The 27,281-nt window shown below is 35.2% G+C and overlaps 1 protein-coding gene across 2 annotated transcripts in view; it reads right to left on the reverse strand.

Moving 5' to 3' along the window:
* Positions 1-27,281, reverse strand: part of LOC138698656 (catalase-like) — a 120,309-nt gene that overhangs the window by 54,845 nt on the left and 38,183 nt on the right. Inside the window, exon 1 of one of the 2 annotated variants that reach the window (XM_069824807.1) lies at positions 5,731-5,750. The exons of the other annotated variant lie outside the window; for it this stretch is intronic. The gene's annotated coding sequence lies outside the window, so the exon portion shown is untranslated. Of the gene's footprint in view, positions 1-5,730; positions 5,751-27,281 lie in introns of those variants that run through there. 2 annotated transcript variants of the gene reach the window in all.

A 27,281-nucleotide genomic window follows, 5' to 3' on the forward strand; every position in this document is an offset into this window, starting at 1 on the left:
GTACTAATGGGTTGATTCCTGGAGGATACTTTCAAAGGAAGGAAACTACTAATGTACAATGCTTGTTAAAGTAATGACATTTCATCATATTCATTCAATTTTAGTTACATATGTGTACATAACTTTAATTTTCATCTTAAAATCGAGTTATAGGGTAAAGGTGTGCAATATTGTGATACGAGGAACATTTTGATAATTATTTTTGAGAATTTATTACAATTTTACTGAGCGAGAGAAGAACCAGTTTTGTGCAGCAACTTGTCCATAGACATTCCCTTAATACGTTGATGGAAAAACCGATCTTCCTCTAGCGCAGTAAAATTGTAATAAATTCTCAAAAAGAACTATCACAATATTACTCATATCACAATACAGTAGAACCCGGCTTATCCGTCACCCTATTAACCGATTGGCGGATTATCTGACTGTCTTTCACTCGCTCTATTTTTTGCTACAGAAAAATATGAAGTACTACTATACGTTTATATTAGTACGTATTTTTTTTCTAGAGAGTGTTATTACAAGCCTTTACAGTTACACAGTTTGGTCTACTGTTCGAGTTGCCGCACTGTGCAACTTCTATATAAAATGTATTCCATAAGTGTCAAAAGAAAATGTGTTGTGCTAAGTATCGAAAAAAAGTGCAAATAATTGAGTAGTTTGGGGAAAGAGAAACTGTGGCTCATCTCGCATCAGAATACGAAACTGATGTTATAACTGTGTGCGGTTTAAAAGAAAAAATCAAGGATAAAATGTATAGAGTATGTAAATCTACGACATGAGATCTCTACTATTCTTACCTTAATTACAACCATTACAAGAAGTTTCTTTGCCCCTTAAAAAACACGTCGTTGACAACCGAACTTAAATTAGTGAACTTCTGATTCACTACCAAGCGTGTTAAACACGCATGGAGGAAATTACGATGCACTTAATTTACGAAAATATATTATGGTAAGGATTATCCGAGTTTTTCGATTAACCGTTCAGTCTACCCCCTTCATTACCATGGGTAATAAAGGTTCCACTCTATTACCAACCTTTACCCAATACAAAGTAGAAGTGAAATAACTTTCCTGATTGAAAAGAACAATAGGGTACACTTAAATGAACAGAAAATCTATATTACGTTTTGTGATGAAATGCACGATTAATTAGAAAATTAAGTTTGAAGTTTCAGCAGTTTGGCAACATCGCCGGTAACATAGTCGTCTTTCTTCTCGTAATAAAGATGTAAGAGGTCAATGAACTCAGACCTGTCTCTGTACGAGAGCCTGTCTCTCTCCCTACGACGTTGCATTTGCTCGCATCGTTCAGTGGCTTGAAACTACTTTTTTTAATTAAATTTACACGAAAACCGACCACGCCATTGAAATACGTCAGAGGGATAAATGATTCTTTATTAGATTTTCTATCGATATGGATAAAAATCACGATCCTGCTCGCTGTAGTTACCGAATAAAGCTGTGTTAAACATTTGAGAAAAAAAACTTTTTTTTTCTTAGAAAACCATTAACTTTCTACCAATGCGGTATTACACTTTTTGTTACAATATGAGCTATTCGCTCTGAAAATCTGGTTCGTGATGGCGAGGAACGATCGAGTCAGCAGAATGAAGTATGGACGGAATTAAAGCAAACATCGGAGACTAGACAGCTGATGGACGAACGTGACGACCGAGCAGGACCCGGTCAGGAATCTGCTGAGCCAAGTGGAAGTGTAGACCGAGTAGGAAATCGCAGTAACATATAGTGTAGCCTACGTGAGTCAGCGAGAAGAAGAAGACAAGAAGCGGAATCAGGTGCGTTTTACGGGAGATCAAGAGAAGGTGCGGTTAGTGTTCAGAGAAGACGTCAGGATGCGAAAAGTATGATGGGTGAAGAGATAGTGATTTCGTCACCACAAGGCAGTATTTTATCGCTGACGGGTACATTTAAGGGCCAAAAAAGTTATCTTAGAAGTTGGTGCATGAGCGGTAAAAAATAAATAAAATGTATGAATGAACTTACAACAGGAAGTTTGGTGATATAATGTTGTAAATCGTGTTTTAGTGAGATGAAAATGTGTTTAGGGGATCATAGATATAAAGATCAGGTAGGAAGTTATAAAATTGAAAAAAAAAAAAAGTTGGAAATTAAAAAAAAAAAGGCTAGTTAATAAATATAGTTACCGATTGAAGTTTACTGTAAAGAAGTAAATATTCGGAAGTGATGTAGTGAAGTTATGAAAGATGATCTTAGTGATAGTATTTACAATTTTCTATGTTTTTTTTCTGAGTGTTGATTGTGGTTAAGAAGTGAATGATCAAACTAAAGTGAACTAGATACTCATGTCAAGATTTAATAAGATTATAATGACGTGTATTAGGTAGAAGAAAGATCCCAATGAGTATAACCGGGTGAAGTGTTACGAGTTAGATGTAATGTAGAAAGACGGAATTATGTATAAATTTAGTTAGCAAGATTAGAATGCTGAAAGGAACATAAGTGTGTAACGAACAGATGGTTGACATTTAAGGTCAATAAGAAGAAATTGGCTGTTTCGAGTTGGGTTAATAGCGAGAGTAGGTGAGTTATTAGTTTAACAGGCTGTCGGGATTGCATGCTAATTGTAGGTATATTAATAGAAAGTTATGGTGAAACCCGTATATATAAGTTGTGGTACACCATAACTAATATAAATGTTGATGACAAAGAAATAGCCTATCTGTCTAATATTTTGGTTGGTATGAAAGAAGCGACTATTGTAGAAATCGTGAAGTTATTCTAGGCCATTCGTTGTACGTGGCTCGTCGGAAGGTTTAGCAACCCAGAAATACGGTAGAATGGTGGAGTCTTCTTTCACATATGTTTTTAACAGACATTTTGGGAATGTCTTCTGCATCTGAAACGAATTGTAACATAGTTCAATCGATCCACTTTACTAAACTTACAGTTTCTATTACTAAGCACGTTTTCCGCATTCAGTTTTGATGATGGAATGAAATAAAATGAAATTTAGGGAGGAGTGCACTACGATCCAGCACTGTGATCTTTCAAGATCTATTGCGCTGACCCTCAAGCTAGGCGCGTTCCCAAATCCACACGGGCTGACTACATTAAGGTTCGCTACGTACCCAGATTTTGAGCAGGCAACCCTCCTCGTTCCTACACCAGCCCCCTCTGTGCGTTGCCAGTCGGCGTTCGGAAAATCCTCTGGAATGATGACGTAATGGAGAAATATTGACGGAATGATGTAGCGTAATAGGTATGTGGAAATGAGAGAACCCCGAGAAAAACTCCAACTGCAACCTTGTCCTCTACAAATGTCATTATGGATTTTTCTATAGGTTTTGATTTATCTAGAGAAAATCAAAACTCGAGTGGGAATTAAATGACTATTACACGATCAGAAGAAAGTATATAAAGACTAGAAGAAATAAAGTACTCTAATACAATAAACTATTAATTGACTTACTAAAATACTGAACTGTCTTGAAAATGTATTATTGTACCATCTCATCATTATAAATATACCGCCAGATGGCAGTAGTGTGTTATACAGTCTTCATTGAACTCTTTGAACGATTACTAGTCAAGAAGGTCTTGTTGATTAAGTTTTTTTATTAAAACAGTCGCATTACATTTCAATTATCGATATACCATTAAACAATATCTGATACGTGACTATCCATAATATCATGCAGCAGAAGCTGTAACATAATCTAAATAATATAACTTTCAACTTGATCTCCTGTAATAACAGTAAAACGTGACTTACAAGGTTTTTTCAAATGCTAGGGAGGTGATAAAAATTGTAGTAGGCCTATAAGCAGCCATGATTGGTTGAAATACGTCGTTCCGCACTGTTATATTGGCCAAAAGTAGTATGGCATAGTAAAAGTGTAAAAGTCAATGAAAAATCACACATCTTGATTACACAACCATTAACACTATATCACTTACGAAGATGCAAGGACCTCACTAGTTCTGAAGATGGCTATTACTAAGCTGAAACTAATGAACTAGATGTATGTAAACTTAGTTTACATTTAACACGTGACGGTGATCATCATAAATATATTCCTAAGAAAAATTGCAGGCCGGGCCGGACAGCCTGCATGACAGGCTGAAGATCGACCACTCAGCCGCTGCAGGGGATATAATGAACTGTTGTAATTTTTTACGAAATGAACACTTGTGGACAGCAATGTCACGAAGGGTAATATTACAAACAGAATATCATAAGTGCCGTATTTGTCAATTAAACAGTATTGCAATGGGCTTTTAGAATTAACTGTGTAGACGTGCAGAAATGTCTAAGATATTTTTTTAAGAAGATGTCAGAGTATAGTGTAACAGACTCTGAAATCTAAGAACATACTATTTTGATTAAAATAATCACAACTTTTAAATGGCAATCCCTGTGCTTTAATGTTATTGGAATGTGTCAGTTGCCTCGAATGAAGTGTTAATACTCCCCGACATCATCATCATCTGTATGGTCTTGTTATACTAGAGCAGGCTCCTCCAAGTCGAGTCAAGATCGCGAGAGGGCGTACAGGCCTGCTTACGGCTTCCATTGCGGGCAGTACACTTGTACACTGCAGTCTATCAGTGGTGGAACCTATCGAGGTCGCTTGGGGGCACCGGTGCACTGCATTTTGCACCAGGAATATTTATGTGCTAAAACATGAACCTTAGCAATGTAATGGATGTTATGCGAACAATTAATTTCATAAGGTCTAAAGGACTCAATCACAGGGACTTCAGGGCACTGCTTGATGGTATTAACAGTATGGGGATTTACTCTACCATACCGAGGTAAGGTGGTGAAGTCGAAAAATTCTGGAACGTTTTCTCGCACTTAGAAATGAAACTGCCTTATTTATGGATGTACATGGGAAACCTGTTAGAAGCCTTGCACATGAAAGAATATATAAGAATAATGCAACAATTGTGCGAAGTTTCGAACGTAGATTTGAGGATTTTAGAGATCTTGAACAACAATTTAAGATATTTGCAATATCTTTTTCAGTGAGTGTCCTGGATATTCCTGCTGAACTACAATTAGAAATACTTGATTTACAAAGCGATATTGAGCTGAAGGATAAGTATCAAAACAAAAAGTATTAACCATTTCTATACTTGTTTTCCACGAGAAAGGTTTCCTAAACAGTACAATCTTGCTGCAAGAACGTTGTAAATGTTCGGGACAACCTACGTATGCGAAACACTGTTTTGTTTAATGAAGTTTACAAAGTCACGTCACAGAAACAACTAAGTGATGAACAATTGAAATCATGTTTGAGATTGGCTGGTACTAAAACAATAGCTCCGAGAATTAAATAGCTGCTTACTAACAGAAAACTGCAAAAATCGCAGCGGATCTCTGATGTTTGAGAAAAAGTACTATTATTAGAGAATTGTATTTGAATGACAACGTTTGTACTGTTGTTTTATTTTGTTAATTGAATTGTATAGCAATGAGAAGAAGACAAACAGTATATTAATCTGTATAAAAGTGTATATTAAAAATTTGTTTCGTATATAGTTAACTGTACAAAATTGTATAGAGTACTGTTTTTCAGTATAGTGCAATTAACAGTGAAAGCGTGCTTCAATTAAAAGCTGAAATTAATTTACATTCTTATCACAAATTTGGTTCACATACAAGTTCTTAGCTCCGCCACTGTGGAAGCAGCTACCCTTGCCCGCAGCCGTACGTCAGGGCTTGAGGGTTTGTACGTACGCACGAGAGTGTAGTCACTTGACGGTCCCTGTACTAGAGGATTCCAGCTTAAGAAAAAAGCATTGGTCTTGCGGGTTTGTCTAGTACACTGTTGCCGTAAAATCCCTCCGTTAGAAGAAAGAGTGAGGTGTAGTATCATTGTATTTTTCTCTTCCTGACACGTAGGCCTACAGTGTTCTCGCAAGTTTATCGCACAAGATAGGTACGTCGAGTCCGCTGAAAATGATAAAAAAACTGTTAATGTTATAATGATTCTGCAAAATATGCACTATATTTTATGTACATTATAACTAGATTTTAGACATTTTAGACTATTAACCAACTTTAGGCATCTCAACTTGGATCTAAAATTATAAAAAAAAAATAGGAATTAAACTACAGTTTTAGGCACCTAAAATTATAGTTTCAGACCCCAAAAAATAAAATTTTACACATCTAATTTTTTCTTATCTACTCAAAATACAATAACTGTAACGATGCAAATGATTAGTGAATATTAACTGTTACGATATACAGTGATAAAGACAGTAAAAAAATATTGTGGTTAGAAACTTCATTTTATGTCTTAAATTATGAATAATTAACTTAGTATTAATGAATTCATTGGCCTCGTTGCTCATATGGCTGTTGATACACAAGTCTCAATATTACTGATGGTTGGGGCACGAGGAACTATACTCCAATTTTTGGTGCAATTCTGAACTTCACAAGAACTACAGAAGTCATATCTCTTAGATATTGCAATAATCAAACAAGAATTTAAGTTACATACAGTACCTAAGGTCTTAGTTGTTTTGCTGACAGTTAAATGTTGTGTACTCTATAAAATAAACAGTGAAGTAAATAACCGACATCATCCTATAGCCTAAAGCACTATATTCCCCGAGCAGACCAATCCGCCATGTTGATTCCCAAGCGATAGCCACGAGTCATGACGTGACGTCTGTGTGGCGGAAACTAGTAAATTATCCATATACCTTGGCGGAAACAACAATAAGGAAAGTAAAAGATCTGACATGTGGATGCGTTTTAGTTTTAAACATTAAACAGTGTTATTAATTTTACACAATGGTTGGTTGTGCTGCTCCAAATTGTACAAATAATTGTAGGCATGGAGTCTACAAATTGTACCATTTTCCTGCTGACAAGAAAGAAGAAATGAGTGGCTCATAAATTCAAGACGCAAGAATTGGACGCCAACAATATACAGGGTGTTTAAAAAATACGGGGCATAATTTCAGGTATGTATTTCCCACATGTAGACAATCAAAATAGTTCATTACAACATGTGTCCGAAAATGCTTCATTTCCGAGTTATGGCCTTCACAACATTGGAATTCACCGGACCGTTTTTCTTTCCGCAGGTCGTTGTCATTACAGAAGATGTTCAAAATGTCCACTTCCTGCTTGAATACAGACCTCACATCGATGTCTCATTGACCTGCGAACACGATCCCAAACTCCAGGAGTATTGCGTATGTCCTCAGAACATGCCACAATTCGATTCCGAAGGGATTCCAAATCAGGCACCGGAGACGAATAAACCAATGATTTTAAATGGCCCCACAAGTAGAAATCGAGAGGGTTCAGATCAAGTGAGCGTGGAGGCCAAGCAACTGGGCCACCTCTACCTATCCATCGATCAGGAAACCTTCGATCCAAGTACCGGCGTGCCGTACGACTGAAGTGTGCAGGAACGCCATCATGCAAGAAGTGAATGACATGTTGACGATTGATCAGTGGAGTGTGTTCTAAAACATGAGGTATGGTGTTTTCCAGGAAGTTTGTGCACGCCTGCCCCGTAGGTCTGTTTGATTTGAATACATGTCGCACAGTCTAACGCCTACACAACACTGAATGTAACCTTCGCCTCGGAATGAACTGTCAGAGTGCCCTCTTAATGTCTCCTTTGACGGGAACGACCTGCGGAAAGAAAAACGTTCCGCTGAATTTCAATATTGTGAAGGCCATAACTCGGAAATAAAGCATTTCCGGACACATGTTGTAATGAACTATTTTGATTGTCTATATGTGGGAAATACATACCTGAAATTATGCCCCATATTTTTTAAACACCCTGTATAATTACCTTTGTAATATAAATATAATTCAACATATTTTATGTGAAATGTTCCAAGAAATGGAATGTGATTTCAATATTTGCATTCAGTAATCATTAGAGGATTCTAACTGCATTCATTGAAACATTTATGCAGGCTACACAACTTCATATATAGAGTTTAATTCATTGTTGTCACTGATAGTCTAGTGGTCAAAATGCTGGTCTTTAAGTCGGAAGTTTGAGGGTTCGAATCTCCACGTGCAGATCATTATTTTTAGTTGTAATTGCTTTCTATCTTTAAATTAATTGATTAATTTTCATTGAAACATTAATAGGCATAGTATTTACTTTATGTAACAGCCTATTTTGTAATTAATTAATTTTCATCGGAACAATGGGCTACTTTACTTAATATTTTAGAATTAGTTACTGAATTAATTAGTTTTCACCTAGATATTAACGCACATAAGGTCTACTTTACTTTATATTTTATGTTTTTAAATTAATTACCTCATTAATTTTCACTTAAATAATGCACATAGGATTTACTTAACATTTTTTAATATTCTTCCAAATATTAATTCTTGCACATGAATTTACTTTACCATTGTGCTTGCTTATTTCACGGGCAACTATAATGAAAGTACAGTCTAGTATATACAGTCACGAAGCTCAATACGTAGGGAAAATGCATCCATAGATAGTTGCTAACCACTAAGATCGCTACTATCGCCTCATCACATACAATATGAAAGAGTACCGCCACAGTCTATTGTTCCTAGTACCCTCATCAACTCAAGCTTCGTGACTGTATATACTAGACTGTGGTGAAAGCTTATTGTCTCCCAACCTCAAACATACATACATAATCCTGTCCTTGTACACGAACTCATGTTAAAATTATGTCGCCTTGAATGTCGGATTAGAAATGGCGGGTTGTCTTGCTTGCATAATGAGGTGCTCTACTATAGCCAGTGTTCCTTAAACCTGTAGTCGCGTCTAAGTATTGTTTTAATTTGTAAAATTCATTCTCTATCGGGAACTTTTAAAGGGTGATAAAATACTTAGCATAGCTTTCTTCGGAAAGGAAGTAAAGCTACAAGCCTCGTGTAGTAGATTTATGGCACGGTAAATAATCCTGCTTCTAATGGAGGACCCCAGGTAAATTTGCCAACCATTTCTCGCCCACGTTGATTTTAAACTCTGAATAACTTCTGTAGAGAGTGACAGGGGGTTTATCGAACTCCTATACTTGGCGTAGAATGTTTACGCCTTTACTGATTGTTGTTGTGTGCGTGGTTTGGATTGTAAGGAAGTTTGGGCTTTGAAATAAAATGTTGATATTTCTATTCATTTCTGTCTTTATACTCCCCGCATTTAAATTTAACAAGGAGGAGCCCTTTCGTTAATTACTTCATAATTTCCATACGAACTAATCGTGGGACAACAATGCAATTTGTAGTCGAAACGCTTCATACATCGATATTAGTTATTTGAAATTTGTAATGAATAATAATGTCATTACACAGAATTGGATTAATTGAGAAATTAATATCACAGTTAAGTACTTTAGAATAAAATTACATCATGTTAAATTAGATTTTTCTGTCTTTATAATCCCCGCACTCATTAATCATCCCCATTTGTGTCCGAATAATAATTTTTGAAGAAACTAAAATTATGTTGAATATTTCCTTGAGCTTTTACATTTACTGTAGGCGTATATATTGAGAGCCTGAGCAGAACGGCGCGGCTCTTATCGCTTGCGTGCCGTCGATTACTTGGATAACGCAATTGTATTATCGGAAAGTGTGACCAGATTCCTCGAAATCTTTCAAGTTAAAGCGAATGCCACTACTAATTAGTATTCAATTGGTCAAATATGTGCGATCTCATCACTGTAGTGTTTTTAAATTCTTGACAAAAAACCACGCACACAAACATAATTTAAGCCTAACTAGAAATGCCATGTTCTTGTTGAAACTAGCTAAAGCTTGTGTTTATTTTGTGATCCAAAAGTGGTCAAATTCACAATGGAACGCTCGTGGTTCCAAGTCCGCTCAATGCTAGAGCATGAATGAATAATAGGATGCGAAACTTATTGACTTTCCTGTTTCATACGCTAGAGGCGCTAATGAAGAATTTGATCTTGCTGCCACTCCGGATAACTACTTATTCCATGCATCTAGCAGCACACCAAGTGGCGAAAAGTTTAACTACGCGTATAAAACATCCCGCTCGTTCTGAAACCACCTAATTTAAAATAAATCATATATATTTTTATTCCTCCCATCATCTTCTACTGAAAATTCGTATTGAAACCAACAGGAAGATGAAAGAGAGAGTATTTTACACTACCATTTAATACAAGTTATTAAAATAGAAACAAAAAGGAACAAAAAAGAAAATAAATGGTTAGATAATTGAAGTTGCATTCTTTGGGCATTTAGTCTACAGTGCATTGGAAAAGTCTGCAAAAACTAGTTGGATAATTGAAGTTATTATATTACTGTCTATTATTCTAAAATATATTCAGCGATACTATTTCAACAAGATCCACAATCATCACTGTTTAACACACGTGTCACTTACAATCAGTTGCAGAACTTTGCCTCTACTTTTATGCAAGTTTCTGGCTTCCATCTTGTCTTCTCATCTAACTGTCTAACCCTAACGAATAAGTGGAGAACTCTGGAGGATCTACTCATCACACAGTTCTAAAGTTCTAAGATGCTAAAATCCGCTCCCTAATGATAACACTTTGTTAGACGCCTATACTTCATTCCATAATGTCTGACAGGAGAAGTAAACATTGCCGGCAGAGGAGGAGAGAAGTAAAATTGCTATTCAACCAATCGCAAAGGTCTCTTTCCACGCTTGACTTGAAGTTGAACGGTCTGAAGTGTTCTATCTCCGCCCAACTTAAAGATAAGCGTGGAATGAGACCTCTGCCATTGGTTGAATAGCAAATATACAGTAGCGTGCAAATTAATCCGAACAACGTAATTACTTATGCAAAAACACTCAAACGGGATAAAAAAAAAGGATCTAAGACATACCTCAGTAATCTATGTGGCCTCCCTTGTTCCTAATAACAGCTCTCAGACGATTTGGCATGGATTCCACTAATTTCCCACAAATATTCTTATTTCTCCATCGCGAAACCATACACCAATGAGGGCAGAAATCATCTTCTTCTTTGTAGAACAGTCCATTTTTTGCATTCTTCTTTTGCAAATTGACCACAAGTTCTCATTGGGGTTAATGTCGGGTGAGTTGCCTGGCCAGGGGAGTACCTGAATATTCTTCTTGTTGAAGAATGCTGTAGTTTTTCGAGACGTATGGCATGGTGCCAGGTCTTGTTGGAACACACCTCTGCCATCCGGAAATGATTTTTGCAGCTGGGATACGATTCTGGTTTCCAATAAGTGAATATATTTGTCAGAATTCATCATTCCCTTGATAGGTATTAATGCTTCAGGCCCTTCATGTGTAAAACAACCCCAAAACATTACTTTAGGGGGGTATTTGGGTGCTTGTTGGAGATGAACTGCTGTTACTTTTTCGGATCCTTTCCGTACGTAAGAAACACGGTGGCCGTGGACTTCGAAATGAGACTCATCGGAAAAAGTACATTCTTCCAGTCATTCACTGTCCAGTGTTGATGTAATTTTGCCCACATTAAGCGTTTTTTGCACATAACAGGGGTTAGCAGTTGCTTCTTAATAGGCTTACGAGCCCTTCGTCCAGCTTCCAAAAGCCTACGACGCACTGTTGTGACGTGAATATTCGCCCCAGTGGTAGCCATTAACTCGCGGGTTAAGTCGACAGCAGTTAGTCTAGGATTTAATTTACTTTTCCTGACAATTAAACGATCATCTGCAGGTGAAGTCTTCCTTTTCCGGCCACAGTTTCCTTTTTTCTGGGGTGTGATGGAACCAGTCTCCCTGTATCGTTTTATGATCGAATTAACAGTAGCCAAACCGATATGACATTCTGCAGCAATTTGCCTCTGTGTCATAGAAGAATGCTCTGCTAATGTTATAATTTTAGACCGTTTTCGTGGAGTTGTATCCATTTGTGAAGACGACAGAATGTACACAGGATTGCAGTATTAAGTCTTCAACACAACTGAAAGGCTTATAAGTACAAAACGACAGGCAAAATGTCACATATTATAAAAAAAATAATGACAGACCTTCAACAATGGAATTACACGTACTACAGATGTCAATTAAAGCGGTATGAGTAGCTATGAGGCCAACAATGACAGAAAATGTAAAAATATGTCGTGTTCGGATTAATTTGCACGCTACTGTACTTCCCCCTCCTCTGCCGGCAATGTTTACTTCTCCTGTATGATATATACAGTAGTCTTTTGACTACGTACTGCAGTGTCTGTCCAATTTGTATCATAACAATGGCAGAATGTGTGCCCAACTGACGATGTCGTTCCATGGTATGGATGTGCTGCTAACACGATGTCAAATTATAAAGTATATAGTCTATATATACACACATATATTCTGGCCAAGGGCAGATCTTTCACTGCAAAACCAACATTCTCCAATCTTCCCTAATTTCTGCTTTCCTCTTAGTATTCGCATATGATCTATGTATCTTAATGTCGTCTATCATCTGATATCATCTTAGCTGTTCCGAGCTCTTCTCCCGTTCACCATTCCTTCCAGTGCATCCTTCAACCCCTAAACAGGAAACGGTATTTTTAGCCGGTGAGGTCACCATCTCATGATCAGCATTTCTATAACTATTTGGCTGATTTAATCCAGAACCTTAACGCCACGATTTTAATTGAACGGCGTCTTTACCATATTACTTTAGGTTTGTAGAGTGACGTAATCAAATTATCTCTTGATTTTTTAAAGCATTATAAATAATAATGCAGTTTTAAATAAAAAACGAAGTCCACCGTTGTGGAGTAACGTATGGCGACCGTGAAACGAGCTGTGTATCAAAGACTTCGGGATAAGGAATCTCTTCGTCCTCAAATCGAGAATCATGGACGTATCTTTTCGTAATGTGACTTAACTTTTATGAAAGAAATTGCTACACTGTTGAGGAAATATTAACTGTTGTTGAAAATTCAGAGATTATTTTGTGTTAGGTCTCCTTTATTTCAATAACAATTTTTAAATGTGAATTTGTTTCAATTCTTTGGTGATAATATACTAAACCTTTTTATTTTGATAATTTAGACAACATTACTTTCATTGCTCTTGTTTTATTGTAATAATAATAATAATAATAATAATAATAATAATAATAATAATAATAATAATAATAATAATAATGTAGTTCAACTACGAGTAAATGACCGTTGTTGTAGATATCTTCTTAGCTTTCGATATACGTTATTTATTTATTTAGTTAATTATTAATTAATTAATTAATTAATTAATTAATTAATTAATTTATTTATTTATTTATTCATTCGCTCTTCGAATAGTGAAGTTGTTATTTATTTCTTTATTACAGACTCTAGTTCATCGTCTGAAGACGAGGTTATGTGCTTTGTAGCCTTTTTATTTTCTATAAAATCAATGCACTCCTGCGCAATTTCTAATAACAAATAGGCATATTTATCTTTCTCACTAAAACTTCTGTTCTTGATTTCTTTCTGGTCCGTATTAATCAATATTTATTGCATATTTTGACAGCAATAAAAGCAATGCTCAGTCTAGCAGCCGATGTTAACATTTTATTCGTTCACATGCTATTGCGTCACTTGTAAAATCCAAGATGCCTGGTTACCGATCCATTAACGAGTGGCCCGTTAAATGTTTCTTCTGCAACCCGACAATCCAGAAACTTTAAAGGTCCATTAAGTAATGAAGGAATACTTTATTTATAATACTTTTTCTTGCAACCCAGCATTAGTCTATTAAAATGTATTATATTTGGTTAGTTCAAATTAAAGTCTGCCGGAACTTACTTGTGTAACAGAAGTATCGGACGAATGCGTTTTAGGGGTATTGCCGGTATTGGCAACAATGGTAATAAACTTCTATTGGTAGATGTGATTGACATTACTGCCATTGACTCATTGTTGCTCTAACTGAATAAATGAAAAATAAAAGCGAATGGTGCAAGGCGTAACGTCCAGAAATAAACGGCTTGCTATAATTCGTTCTTTGACGAATTAGTTTATTTCTTGAATATCAACCAGGAGCATATCAATACCATTCTCCAGAAACACCAGCAGTACTAGTCATGAAGTTTTCTCGCAGTGAGTTTACTGCTAAGGAGGAAGTCGAATGTGCGAGAACCTGTTAACAGCACCTCAGACGATATTAGGAGGAAGTGATCAGTTCTTTCATCCCGGCCTGAAGAGGGCATATACCTAAAACAGGCAGTATCCCTTAGGGATACTATGACAGCACAGCAGCGACATTCACAGTCCCAGTCGTTCCCGACGCGCTAAGGAGATCTTTGCGCTCACGTGTGCCACACAACTGTCTGCCGGAGTAGCAGACGAAACGTATGGTAACAACAGTTTCAACAGACCACGGCCCTTTAGCCCAGATAACATCGATCCCAAATGAAGAGTCCACTGCAAGAAAGATGGATGTCACTTTCTTGTCGAAAATGAACCAGGACTGTCAATGCATAGCTTAAGACATATAGAATGTACAGTTACCCTTAAAAGGAATGAGACGACTCTTGGTCGTCGGAAGTTAAAGTTCTACAGCGCGGTTCACTCGATATCGACGTAACGATACATAACATGAGAAATACAGCAAGAATTGTTACGAGCACCACAACAAGGACAAGGACCAAAATAAGAATCACGAAGAAGACGCCATTTAAGGCCACGATTTTTATTTTTATTTTTATTTTATTTATTCATTTGTTGATGAACATAACAGGCAAAGCCCAATTACAATGTTCACGACTAACAAATTAATTGATAAAACATAAACAAGGAAAAGGAAACATACACTTATGAAAAACTGAAACATAATAGAAAAAAGGGAAAGAAAAAAAGAGAAATTGAAATAAGGTGTGAAAGTAGCTTCGAATTAACTAACAACAATATTCTGTAAAATATGATAACAAATAATTCTGTATCTAGAGAAATTCATATTGAAAATATCAACATTCGGATGAGGATGTAATTTATTGTATAACTGTAACATTTGGAAAACTGGGGAATTTTTGTGGGATTCAGTATTTGTCCTTGGTATGTAAAACAAATTTCGAAATTTCGTTTTAAGCTTAGGTGCATATAGTGTTATATAATAAAATAAACCAACACAGTCCAACTTATTATTAATAATTTTATAAAGAAAGTTTAAAGATTGACAATTTCGTCGAATTTGCAAACTAGTAAAATGGAAATGTTGAAGCATTGTAGCATAACTCTCATAGGTAGGATAATCATTATAAAGTCTGTAATATAACCATTTTAGAAATTTATTTTGAATTTTTCCTAGTAACAGAATATATTTGTTAGTAACTGGGTTCCAGATAGCAGCAGCATATTCTAATTTAGATCGAACAATGGAATTATACAAAATTATTATAGTTTTCATTTTGAATTTACAAGAATTTCTCATAACAAAACCTAAACTTTTATAGGACAAATTTATAATATTATTAATATGACTATAAAATGTAAAATTGCTGCTAAATAATATACCTAAATCTTTATGTTCATTTTTTGCTGGTAAAACTTTTGCCTCTATTTTATATGAAAATTTAATTGTATTTTTCAATCTAGAAAAGGTCATATGTATACACTTATTTATATTAAATAACAATTTATTATTAATACTCCATATATGTAAGTTTGTAATATCTGTTTGAATTAGCTTACAATCTGATATAGTTTTGATTTCTTTATACAATTTAATATCATCCGCAAATAATAAAATTTTAGAATGTTGTACACAATTCACAATATCATTAACAAACAATAAAAACAATAATGGACCAAGATTGGAACCTTGAGGCACACCAGAATTTACCGTAAAAGGCTTAGAAGTATGTCCATGAAAGTTCACAACTTGTACTCTTCCTTTCAAGTATGATTTAATTAACAATAGCAATGAGAGGAAAAATCCATATTGTTTCAATTTCAATAAAAGAATATCATGGTCAACCTTATCAAATGCTTTCTGAAAATCTGTATAAATAATATCAACTTGTAAATTATTATCTAGTTGGGAGGAAACAAATTGAGTGAAATGTAGTAAATTTGTAACAGTTGATCTTCCAATCATAAACCCATGTTGATCATGTGAAATTGATTTTGCTATGTAAGTATAAATTTGTTTATATATTAATGATTCAAATATTTTAGTTGGTGTCGATAAAACTGTAATAGGTCTATAATTTTGAATTTCGTTAATTTTACCAGACTTGAATATTGGAGTAATTTTTGTACATTTCCATTCTTTAGGGAAACAGCTGTGTTTTATAATGAGATTGAATATACTAGTTAGTGGTGATACTAAATTATCTGCACAAGCTTTAAATACATAAGGTGGTATAAAGTCTGGTCCTGCAGATTTTTTGGGACGTAATTGTCTTATAGCACATTTTACATCTTCATGTGTAAAATACATTATGTTTAAGAGATTACAATCATTGACTATATTAGTTGATACATCACACACAGGGTCCACATTATAAGTGGGTTCAGTTGAAGAATAAACAGATTAAAAATAGCTGACAAAACCTTCACATATGTCATTCAACAATGAGAATTTTTTCCCATTATATTCCATGCAACGCAAATAATTTGTGTTTTTTCTTTTATTTTTAAAAAATTCCAGAAACTATTAGAATCAAACAAAATTGTACTGTCTATTTTATTGACATATTGATCATAAGCTTTTTTCATTTCATTTTTCGTGAGACTCCGATAAAATTGATACATCAGTAAGTAATATTCTGAAATATGTTTTTTCTTTCTAAACTTTTGTTTAAGTTTTAAGTTTTTTATTACATTATTATTAAACCATAAAGGATACTTATTTTTGTATGGTTTAGTCCTAGGAACACATTGATCTATAATAAAATACATTTTAGTATAGAATATATGAACAGCAAGATCAACATCCTCACAAAGATAAATACTTGTCCAGTCACATTGTTGTATAAGTCGATATAATTTCTCAAAGTCAGCTTTATGAAAATTATATTGTCCAGATTGACTGACTGACAGAGTTACTAATTTAACTAATTTTATTTAAATGTTACAGACAATGCAGGGTGATTAATATCTATCTGTACTAAAGACGGAATTTCTTCTTCAACCTCTAAATATTCTATATTGCTTATTATGAGATCAAGAGTTCTATTGTTTATATTAGATATTTTATTACTCGATTTTAAATTGAATAAATTCATAAATATCATTAACTCTCTTGCTTTAAGCGATCCTCTCGACAGATCATACTTATCATTAATAATTTCAGGTATATTAAAGTCTCCCAAAATCAAAATTTTACTGTCTGAAAAAATTTTATAATTTTTATAAGCGATTTCAAAAAAGTTATTATAAATTTCAGTTGTTGAATTGGGTGGGAAATATACTACACAAATTAAATATTTCGTATGATTATAAAATAATTTAACCCAAATACATTCCAAAGTATTGTCTGTTTCGAAAATACGTTCAACTTCGAATTAGGATTTTATAGCTAATAGTACTCCCCCTCCATGTTTTTTCTTTGAAGTATTAGGAGATCTGTCATTCCTAAAAACAATATACCTGTCATCAATTACTTCAGAATTATAAAATGAATTATTTAACCAAGTTTCAATTAATGCTATTACAGTAAAATTATTACAAAGCACATTACTAAAAAATCATTACTTTTTGTCTTAAGGCCTCTAACATTCTGATAATAAATTGTAAAATCAGTTACTGCACTCAATGAGATTCAATAAATTTAGTAATATCGATTTGATTTCTAATTTGGAAAACAGGAGATTGATCATGAAGACGGAGAAATATATTTCCGTTCCTTGTCCATACATACTTGGCGTTTTTAAGTCTTCTTGCTTCACGAGCCTTGGCTAAGAGTTTCCTCCTGTCACTGCAGAGAGATTCATTGATGTAGACTGGATTATTGAAGTTGTAGCCTAAATCAAGGGTGTTGAGGTTACGCTTCACTCTTCGTTGCTTCAGAATATCTTCTTTAAACCGGCGATGAGTGAATTTAACTACAATAGCAGGGAGTAGAGTATCAGACCTGGACTTCAGACGGTGACAAGCATCAATAAATTCATCTTTAATTTCAAGACCAAGAACTCTTCCTATATCTTGCACAACAGTAGTAGGATTTTCTGCAGGTTTCACAGGCACTCCGTGTATTTCAACCATGTTCACTCTTGAGTACTGCTCAAGATGATGATTTTCATTTTCAATTCAGTATTTTCTTCACGTAAATTATTATTTGCAATTTTTAATTGTTCCACTTCCTGCATACATGCATCAATAATATCGGCATGCTTTTGCAGTAATTCAATATTTGCATCAAGTTTTTCATGTGCAAGATCCAAAGACTTTGCTAATTCAATTTCCCTGTCTTTACCTAGTCTCTTTAGCTCTTTCACTTCCTCAGACAAAGAAACAAGTAACTTATAAACATCCTTTACACTAACTTCAGGTTTCCCACACTCAGTAACATTTTTATCAGTGTCCGTTGTTTTACTGTTATTTTGCTCTTTACAGAATTTACATTCCCATGAATTTTCTTCAGATTCATATCGTTCAATATCCTCATCCTTCAAAACGACACATAGTATCCCTAAGGGATACTGCCTGTTTTAGGTATATGCCCTCTTCAGGCCGGGATTGCATGTAACACAACGTATTGCCTTGTTCATATGTTGTTTTTTCACACCTTTATTACATATTTTGCAACTCATGATGATGAAGAAGGCAGTGGTACTCCTGTATTTTGTAATAAAGTACGCCTTTCATTTGTTTTAGCATTAAATTGAGTCAATCAATGTAGGTTACGACTTATGACTTTTCATTGTTGTCATTATACATTATACATAACCTCAAAGAGAATTCTGATTTGTAAATATTATAATTATAGACAAAATAAAATTTCCGCCACAAGAATTAATATGTATGTTGAATCACTGATCATTCATACCTGTATTGCATAAGTTTTCAGATTCAGCAGCACTTCCTAATTGATAAAACTCGATAAATTTGTGGAGTCCACCTAAATCATCACCTAGCCGTCCATCGCATTCACTAATAGCTAGGGTCACAAGCTATCATTGCTTCTCTGTACCGAATGGCAAATGCCTGCTACGGGATCTACATTCTAGACTGCCGTTGTCAACGTCTTGTCTTGGTAGCTCGTATAGTAGCGTGTCGGTTCCACTGCTTAACCGAAACGTCTCGTGTTCGATCCCAGGTGGAACTTTTTTTTATTGAGGTGTAATTAATTTCTTCAGAGTTCCTAGACTATCTAATTTGTCGAAAAATATGAATAATTTATGCCCAATTTCTGGGTCTTACATGTGGGCTGAACCTCGTCAAAAAAATAAATCTTACTTGATACTTAAGAGTATTTTTCCTCAAACAAAAATCACAAGAAACAAAAAGAGACCTGTCAACTTAAAATCTTGTCCACATGCCATCAGCTTCTATTACAGCTCTAAGTCGGTTCGGCATGGATGTCACGAGATTGTGGAATAAATTCTAATCCCCGGCGAGATCTTCCCAGGTTTCAACAACTTGATCCCACAATTCGACTCGATTTCGAGAGCGTCGGTGGGCATAGATGGTTATCCTTCTCTTTTTCAATTCCGCCCATAAATTTTTGATGACATTCAAATCAGGTGACTTCGGAGACCAATTAATGATTTCGATCTCGAGTCTACTTTGAAACCATCTTTGAATGCTTGCGGCATAGTGCACGGGTTGGCTATCCTGTTGGAACAGCAATGTTCCTTCGGGAAAACGTTCTAGGGGCGGAAGAAAGGAATATATTTTCCAGAATGTGCTCGTAAGTTCCCGTATTAAACCGGCCATCGATGCGTTCTATAACGCCAGGTCCATCGTAAGACATCCACCCCAACACGATATCACAGTCTACTATATACAGTCACGAAGCTTGAGTTTTGAGGTTGCTAGAAACAATAGACTGTGACGGTACTATTTTGCATTGCCTGTAATGAGGCGATATTAGCGATCCTAGTGGTGAGCAACAATCTAATGTTTGCATATTTACTACGTATTGAGCTTCGCGACTGTATATACTAGACTGTGACAATATGCTAAAGCGCCCCGATCTTTCACGTGGGTGCACATAGCGCTGATCATGTGGGAGACCATCCTCACGATAGACACGGACAGGACTTTCGTAATCACTCGAGATGGTTGTTTCGTCGGAGAAAATTACATTTCTCCAATCGAAATCCACTCAATTGGTAACGAAGGCAAGACGGTCGACAGCTTGTGCTTCCCCCAATATTTCCATTTGCGCAGCCCTCAGGCTCCTAATACCGCGGTTCCTCAACCTGCTGATCACAGTCTGTGAAGAACCGGGAAAGTTAGATGCTGCTCTTGTTTCGTTAGCAGTCCGAAAGGTGTCCTGTCGAACTTCCTCGAATAAGAGAGCATCCTCTTCCAATTAAGAAATCCGGGGACGCTTAGGAATAGGGCAATTTTTGACCTCCCCTGAATTTTGGTAACGATGAACCCACCTCTCGGCTGTACATCCAGAAACACCGACCAAACGGCCAGTAGATCTAGCCCCATAGCCAGCCTCAACTAGAGCTATAACTCGCTGTCTCATGTCACGTCGGTTCGCCATTAAGATGAGAAATGAGGGATGATGATAATACTTTATTGTAGACAATGACTATTTAACGTGATATAGAATTATTGAAATAAGGGTCATCTTGCACAGTAAGAGTTAATAAATCAACTCTAACTTAAATATTTAAATAACAGGATATAACAGGAAGTCCAATTGTTGCGAAGCTAATCAAATTAAATCTAATTATATTAAGTAAACAAACCCCAAGTTATGACACCACATTGCTACAGCTAAATTGAAAGTTATTAACATAAGCATTGAATAGGTCAGTGGTTGTGCGTTGGACGACAAAACCAAACATCGAAAGGTCGAATCTTGCCGAGGAATGTAACTTCTTGCTTTTTATAATGTAAATCAGACTTATAACTACAATCATTCATATTTCTTACATTATTTATTAATATTTATAGCCAACATTGAATTTGTAAAGAAAAGACTTTAGAAATCTCATATGGAATTTGTGATCTGTAGTGACATAGACATAGATTATCTCTCGGAACTTTTCCGCAAAAGTAAATTAAATTCACTCCTTGAAACTGGAAATCTTAGTCGTAGACTCATTTCCACACCAGCATACAAGCTGAAGTAGCACAGCCATTGATAAATGTTTTGTACACTGAATTAGACTGAATTCCTATTCGGCAGCACCTATAATCAATGACTTGTATGAACATGATAAACAAATCCTGTTTCCAATGTTACTGAACAATTTCAAAATATTAATTTAAAAACTAAAAAAGGGTCGTAAATGCTGTATCTAGTGATTATTTACATTTATGTCTACAAAATGAATCTTGGAAAAAAGTATATGTTACTGGTACTACTGATATTAAGAGTAAATGTATTGTATTTTTCACTTCATTTCAGAATCACTTCAGTGGATGTTCTCCACTCAATGTTGTGAAAAAATTCAAAAGTAAAATCATGTAGATAATGCAGGGACTTACAAATCTCATGTACTAAAAAGAAGAATCTATATGTAATGAGCTGCAATGTAACTATCCTCATATTCTTAAATACTATAAGAAGTACAGTGTAATTTATGAAAATTTATGAAAGAGGGAATTAGAACACATTTGAATAGAAAAGCACAAAATTCAGATAATGTAATTAAAGCTATTCGGAATATTATTAAAGTTAAACTTGTAGATATCCTAAGAAAGAAAATATTTTTTCATTAAAACCAGTGATTATAAAGTATAGGATCCCAAATCTATTGCAAATTCTTTTAACGTCTTGTAGTATATAGTACAGAAATATTATTGATAACTTAAACATTCAAGATTTTGCAAAAGATACTGCAATTGGTTACTTAACAGATGCATTTAATAATTAATATTAATATATGTAATTAGTCAATAACTGCAACAGTGATTTTACATTCAATCATAACATGAATAAAATTGAATGCACATTAAATTAAACACTATTGCAAACACGTAGATAAAATAGTTAAAATCAACTGAAGGGGTGAGAATGAAATAATCCAAAGCCACACTTTTAACAAAAATTGTTTTGTGCGAGTGCATTTATTACAGATATGGGAAAGCTACTAATAAAATATTGTAATAATTACTCAACAAATGACATGGCCTAAGGACTCTAAACCTTTGTAATCGTTTGTCTGTGTGGCTTAGGAATATATTTTTAATTTAATTTTAATTGTTAGTTTTTAATATATATATATATATATATATATATATATATATATATGCATTTACATTGTATGTGTGTGTATAAATGCATTCATTAGATTAACGTTTATAATATTATAACTTGTAATTTTGTAATTTCTGTGATCATTAACACTTAATCTGAGGACTTTGTAAAACTCTATTTCAACGTTATTTAGAAAAAAAATCGTTGATATTGACTAAGAATCGAACTCGCTCTCTTCTACACAACACGCAGAGATCTTAGCGTCTGAGCTATTGCAACGACACGAAAGCTTTACTTTCTGTGCGGAGTGTCGATCTAGTCATGAAGGTCCATTGTCGATTTAACTACACGATTTACGTATATATTTATCTCTTATTTACGTAATATTATAATATTTTTTGCAGTTTTTGAAGTGAATTCCGGAACGATGCTAGTAACAAACCAAATAGCTTGAATCTAAGTAACTCAATATTCGTTATCTTGTGTATCAGTGCTCTGGTCTCTGATCATGCGCAGTGTTTTACATCTGAGACTTAGGAATATTCAATCGTCTCATTCCTTTTCAGGGAAACTGTACATAGAGAGTTATATGGCATTTACACTGATAGTTATTGTCCAGTAATGATTGGAAAATCACAATTAAGCTTTGAGCGCTAAGCATTTCAAAACTTTCAATTGCTTCTCCTGAAAAATGTATTCCAAATGACATTCATCATTCTTGCAGTGGACTCTTCAAATGTTCATTGTAAATTAAGCATTGCAAAAGAAAATCATTAAAGCAATACTGTAACACTGAAGACAGCTCTGCCATGAGATCTCCACAAACGCTTGTTTTAAGAAAATTGGATGTAAATTTTGTTATTCATTAAAACAGATTTGCAGATGTGACCAAAACATTAAGGGTTTAGAAAATACAATTTTCAAATGGTCAATACCCTGATACTTGTAGAACTTCCTAAAAAAACTGATACAACTCCTGGGTCTGTTACAGAAGAAGTGCAGCAGAAAATGAAAACCATTTAGTAGAAAAATCCTGGCTATGTCACAATCGTTAAGATAAATATTTGCTAGTCTCACAAAACACAATCTAGTTTTGAACATGATCTACTATATTTTTTGTTCGCTCCCATCACATCATGTGATTTGAAGCGAAGTTTTTCACTAGAGCCCTATGCTTTTCGTGACTTCGGCACTAGAATGAGGTGGTGTTGTCGGCATCACGCTCCGACCATCTTTTACCCCCGGAAAAGACCCGGTACTCAATTTGATAGGAGGCTGAGTGAACCTCGGGCCGTGCTGGAAGTTTGGCAACGAGAAAATCCCGTCACTACCCGGGATCAAACCCAGGACTTTCCAGTCCGTAGCCATCTGCTCTACCAACTGAGCTACCCGGCCGTCTGTTTTCAGTGTACTGAACTAATAATAATTATTATAATGTAAACTAGATTTATTTACTGTACATTATGCATTTGTTTCACAATACTGGTTAATATTTGTGCTGTACTGTACTGTATTGTAGTGTAGTGTAGTTAACTCCTTACAAACCCTTGTCTCTATTGTTTACAGTGAGTCTACCTGGATTGCGTTTTCCAACATTCCTACACACAAGCTATACTTATAACGCGCACACATTGCAAGCATGGGGATATTTATTTTGTCCTACCTCTAATTGAGGGCTTTGCCGGAAGAAAGGCGGATAGACCTATACGCCCTTCTTCGGGAAAACAGTTTAAAATGTAGTGAATAATTATAGTAGCATAATTTTGTTTTGATTGTACTGTACATACCTGCAGGACAGGGCTGCGTGCGTGTATAGCATTTTATTCAGGCGCGTTTTAAAATCTTAGATTTCATGTATCTCAATTCGCCATATTGACGTATACGCCCTTTTTCCGGGAAACCCCTCAATTATGAGTGATAAGCAGGCCTTGTTCGTGACGATGAAATGCGGAAGGAACTTCAGTTGTTAAAACAAACATTTCATAGATAATGGAAAGAAATGTTACATATTTTAAAACTAAATGCCAAGAAACATAACGAGTCTTTTAATGTAATGTGACTGTAAAATTCATAAAATTTGATCATGCCGGAATCTGTCTGTTCAAATAGCCTACATGCCTCGCACAGACAAAGCATGAACTGACGGTCTGTCTCAAATACATTTGGCACATGGCTAATCGAGTCTGTAGAAAAAAATGTTCTTTGCCACCAATTTTAATTTAGCAATCACTTATGTTAACTGCCATTTACAGAACTTAACACAGGTTTCACTATACTTCAAAACTCGTTATAAATGATCAGGTCGAAATGGTCTGCTGCAATTTTGTGAAGAGGGTTGCAATGATGACTCCTGTACCCTTCCTTTTATTATATTTGCTATGTTCACCTAGCACTCTTTCATTCTCTTTTTTATTTCACGTCCTTTTTTCTCACAGTTGTCTCCATTACATGAGGAACGCCCATCGCACACTTCCATCCCCGTCTATTTTCAATATGTAGGCCTACAATATACATCTTTACTATGGATTTCTTACGTTTGCTTGTTTAGGCTATATTATTTCTTTTTCATCTTCTAGTTTTTTTATTATGATTATAAGGTTTATAATATTTTTTAACCGTTTCATTATGTTTAATCGCTCGGACCCTCGGCCCCCTCCGAAAGAGCGTGGTCGCTACATTGCCGTAACATGCGAAATTATTCGGCGTATTTTATGATTTCCATATACTGAGTGTTTCTTTGCCTTTTCTTCAATATGTTTTATGGTTATCACATCCGTTTGCTCCAGGTCCTTCATTGTCGCCGTTAACCATTAAACAATAAAAACACAAAAGTTCTTGTTAATATTTTTCACTAGCTTCACACAACCATTTGTATTAGAACTTCTGATCTTTTCGCTATCCTGTTGAGATAGAGCTAGAGCAGGAAGATTTTTGACGTTTTTGACCTTGTCTTTTGTTCTAGCTACAAAGAGGAAACATTGTTGTTCAGTAAATAGGCCATTCAATAGAAATCAGGACTGTTAAATTCACAAGCCATTGTGTATCGTAAAGAAATCACAAACGACAAGAAAACTAGAACAATTATCTCTCTGCCCATGTAAAGAATAAGAAGACATTTTATCAGTTATCTTTCATATATCAAGACGGTTATCAGCTTATCTTTCATATATCACCCAGATATATCATTCAGTAGTTCCCCTTACTCAAATCCAGTAGACATATTCACGTTAGCACACGAAGCTTATTGTCCCTCGTTACAGTATTATGAAACTCAAATAATTCAGCCAGTGACAGCAAGAGGAAACGTTTGTGGGAATCTCTCTACTTGGCATCAAAATTAGCCGAAAGGGAATTGCGTTTTACTTTGTAATTCTCTCTGCTGAAATACAGTGTAAACTTCTACACAGAATTGCTATCTGGCTTTCTTCACTTGTAATGTTCGTCATAGAGACACGAAAATTGTGGAAAGAAAGTTGAACTGCATAGCGGGAAATATAATATTGACGTATAATTGGACACAATTGAGGACCGTTTTTGCAAAACTTGCTAACTGTAAAAACTAAATTTTATAGGAAATGCAAAAAAAAAAAAAAAAAAATGAAATAACTTCAAGTTTTGCTATAGCTCTCACATAGCAGAAAGCAAATTTGAAAAAACGATCGCACTTTGACACACTACTGTGAAGGAAATAATAAGATTTTCCTAAGAGGCCTTTAGCATCATGTAGAGGCCTTCCTTATGTTAACTAATCCACCAAAATCTCAATTTTGAAGATTTTGCAGTTAGCAAGTTTTGCAAAAACGGTCCTCAATTCATGTTTTACTAAAGAAAGTTACGACAATTCGTCCCCAAAAAAATGTACGGAGCTAATGTGTTCCAGACTATTTGTCCCAAGGAGAATTTTGTACCGTAACAGAATATGTCCCGAGAAGGAATTTGTCCCCATGTTTGTCCCGAGTTTCCTTTGTACGAAATATACAAAGTACAAAAAAATCCAGGAGAAAATATCGGTATGTTATTTATGTATATAATATTACACGAGTCCAGGAAAATTACGACCCAACGATCTGAGATAACGCAGCATTTCTCCGTTGTTCTTATATTCATCGTATTGACAGACAACACGCTCAATCCGTGACTCACTTCTATGTATTTTGTTTGTTGAAGAGGAACCACTTTCCAATCGAAAAATCCGACGGGAAATCTTGTCAGTCTTACTCTGCAGTTTTACAGAAACCCATGGAAGGAAGGGTGTGGCTTCCCCATTAGAAGTTTTAATCTATAGTGCCAACCTTCAACTGGGTATTTGTCCTATAACCCGTTCATAGCAATTCCATACTTCCAAAGGAAAATTGGACGCTGATGACCGCGACCTCTCCGGCGACCAAACACACAATTTCTCCTATATGTATGTGTTGTAACACTGGATCTAGTTGACCGAAACATTCTACATTAGCAGCTGCAACGCTTTTTTTTTATTTCTTCCACCATCATATACATCATGGGGATTAAGGGAAACCACATGCTCCATACATTACCGTGAATTGTACATAGCAGATGAGACGGAACCATCACAGATTCAATAGCTATATTCACTTATTTTCTGGAGATTAATTTCGATTCTTGATTCAGAAGCAACGAGGAGACTAATTATTATTGCGGTACGAATTGTCTGGTAGGCCTACTTATTGTTTTTGCGGTACGAATTGTCTGGTAGACCTACTTATTGTTATTGCGGTACGAATTGTCTGGTAGACCTACTTATTGTTATTGCGGTACGAATTGTTTGGTAGACCTACTTACTGTTAATGCGGTACAAATTGTCGGGTATGAAATTTAAACTTGGTACGAACTATCGCGGTACAAATTGTCCGGGACAAATCAGCAGCCTTATTTGACATATTCATGTCTAACAACCGGAATGAATTCTACCTTGTTTATTTTAGATCACCTTTCCTAGGATTTCTTGAAAATGTGAATAATTGGTCCAGAAAACTTAAAAACAACATCAT

The sequence above is a fragment of the Periplaneta americana genome, chromosome 1 (assembly GCF_040183065.1).
Source record: "Periplaneta americana isolate PAMFEO1 chromosome 1, P.americana_PAMFEO1_priV1, whole genome shotgun sequence".
In the NCBI taxonomy this organism is placed as follows: Eukaryota; Metazoa; Arthropoda; class Insecta; order Blattodea; family Blattidae; genus Periplaneta; species Periplaneta americana.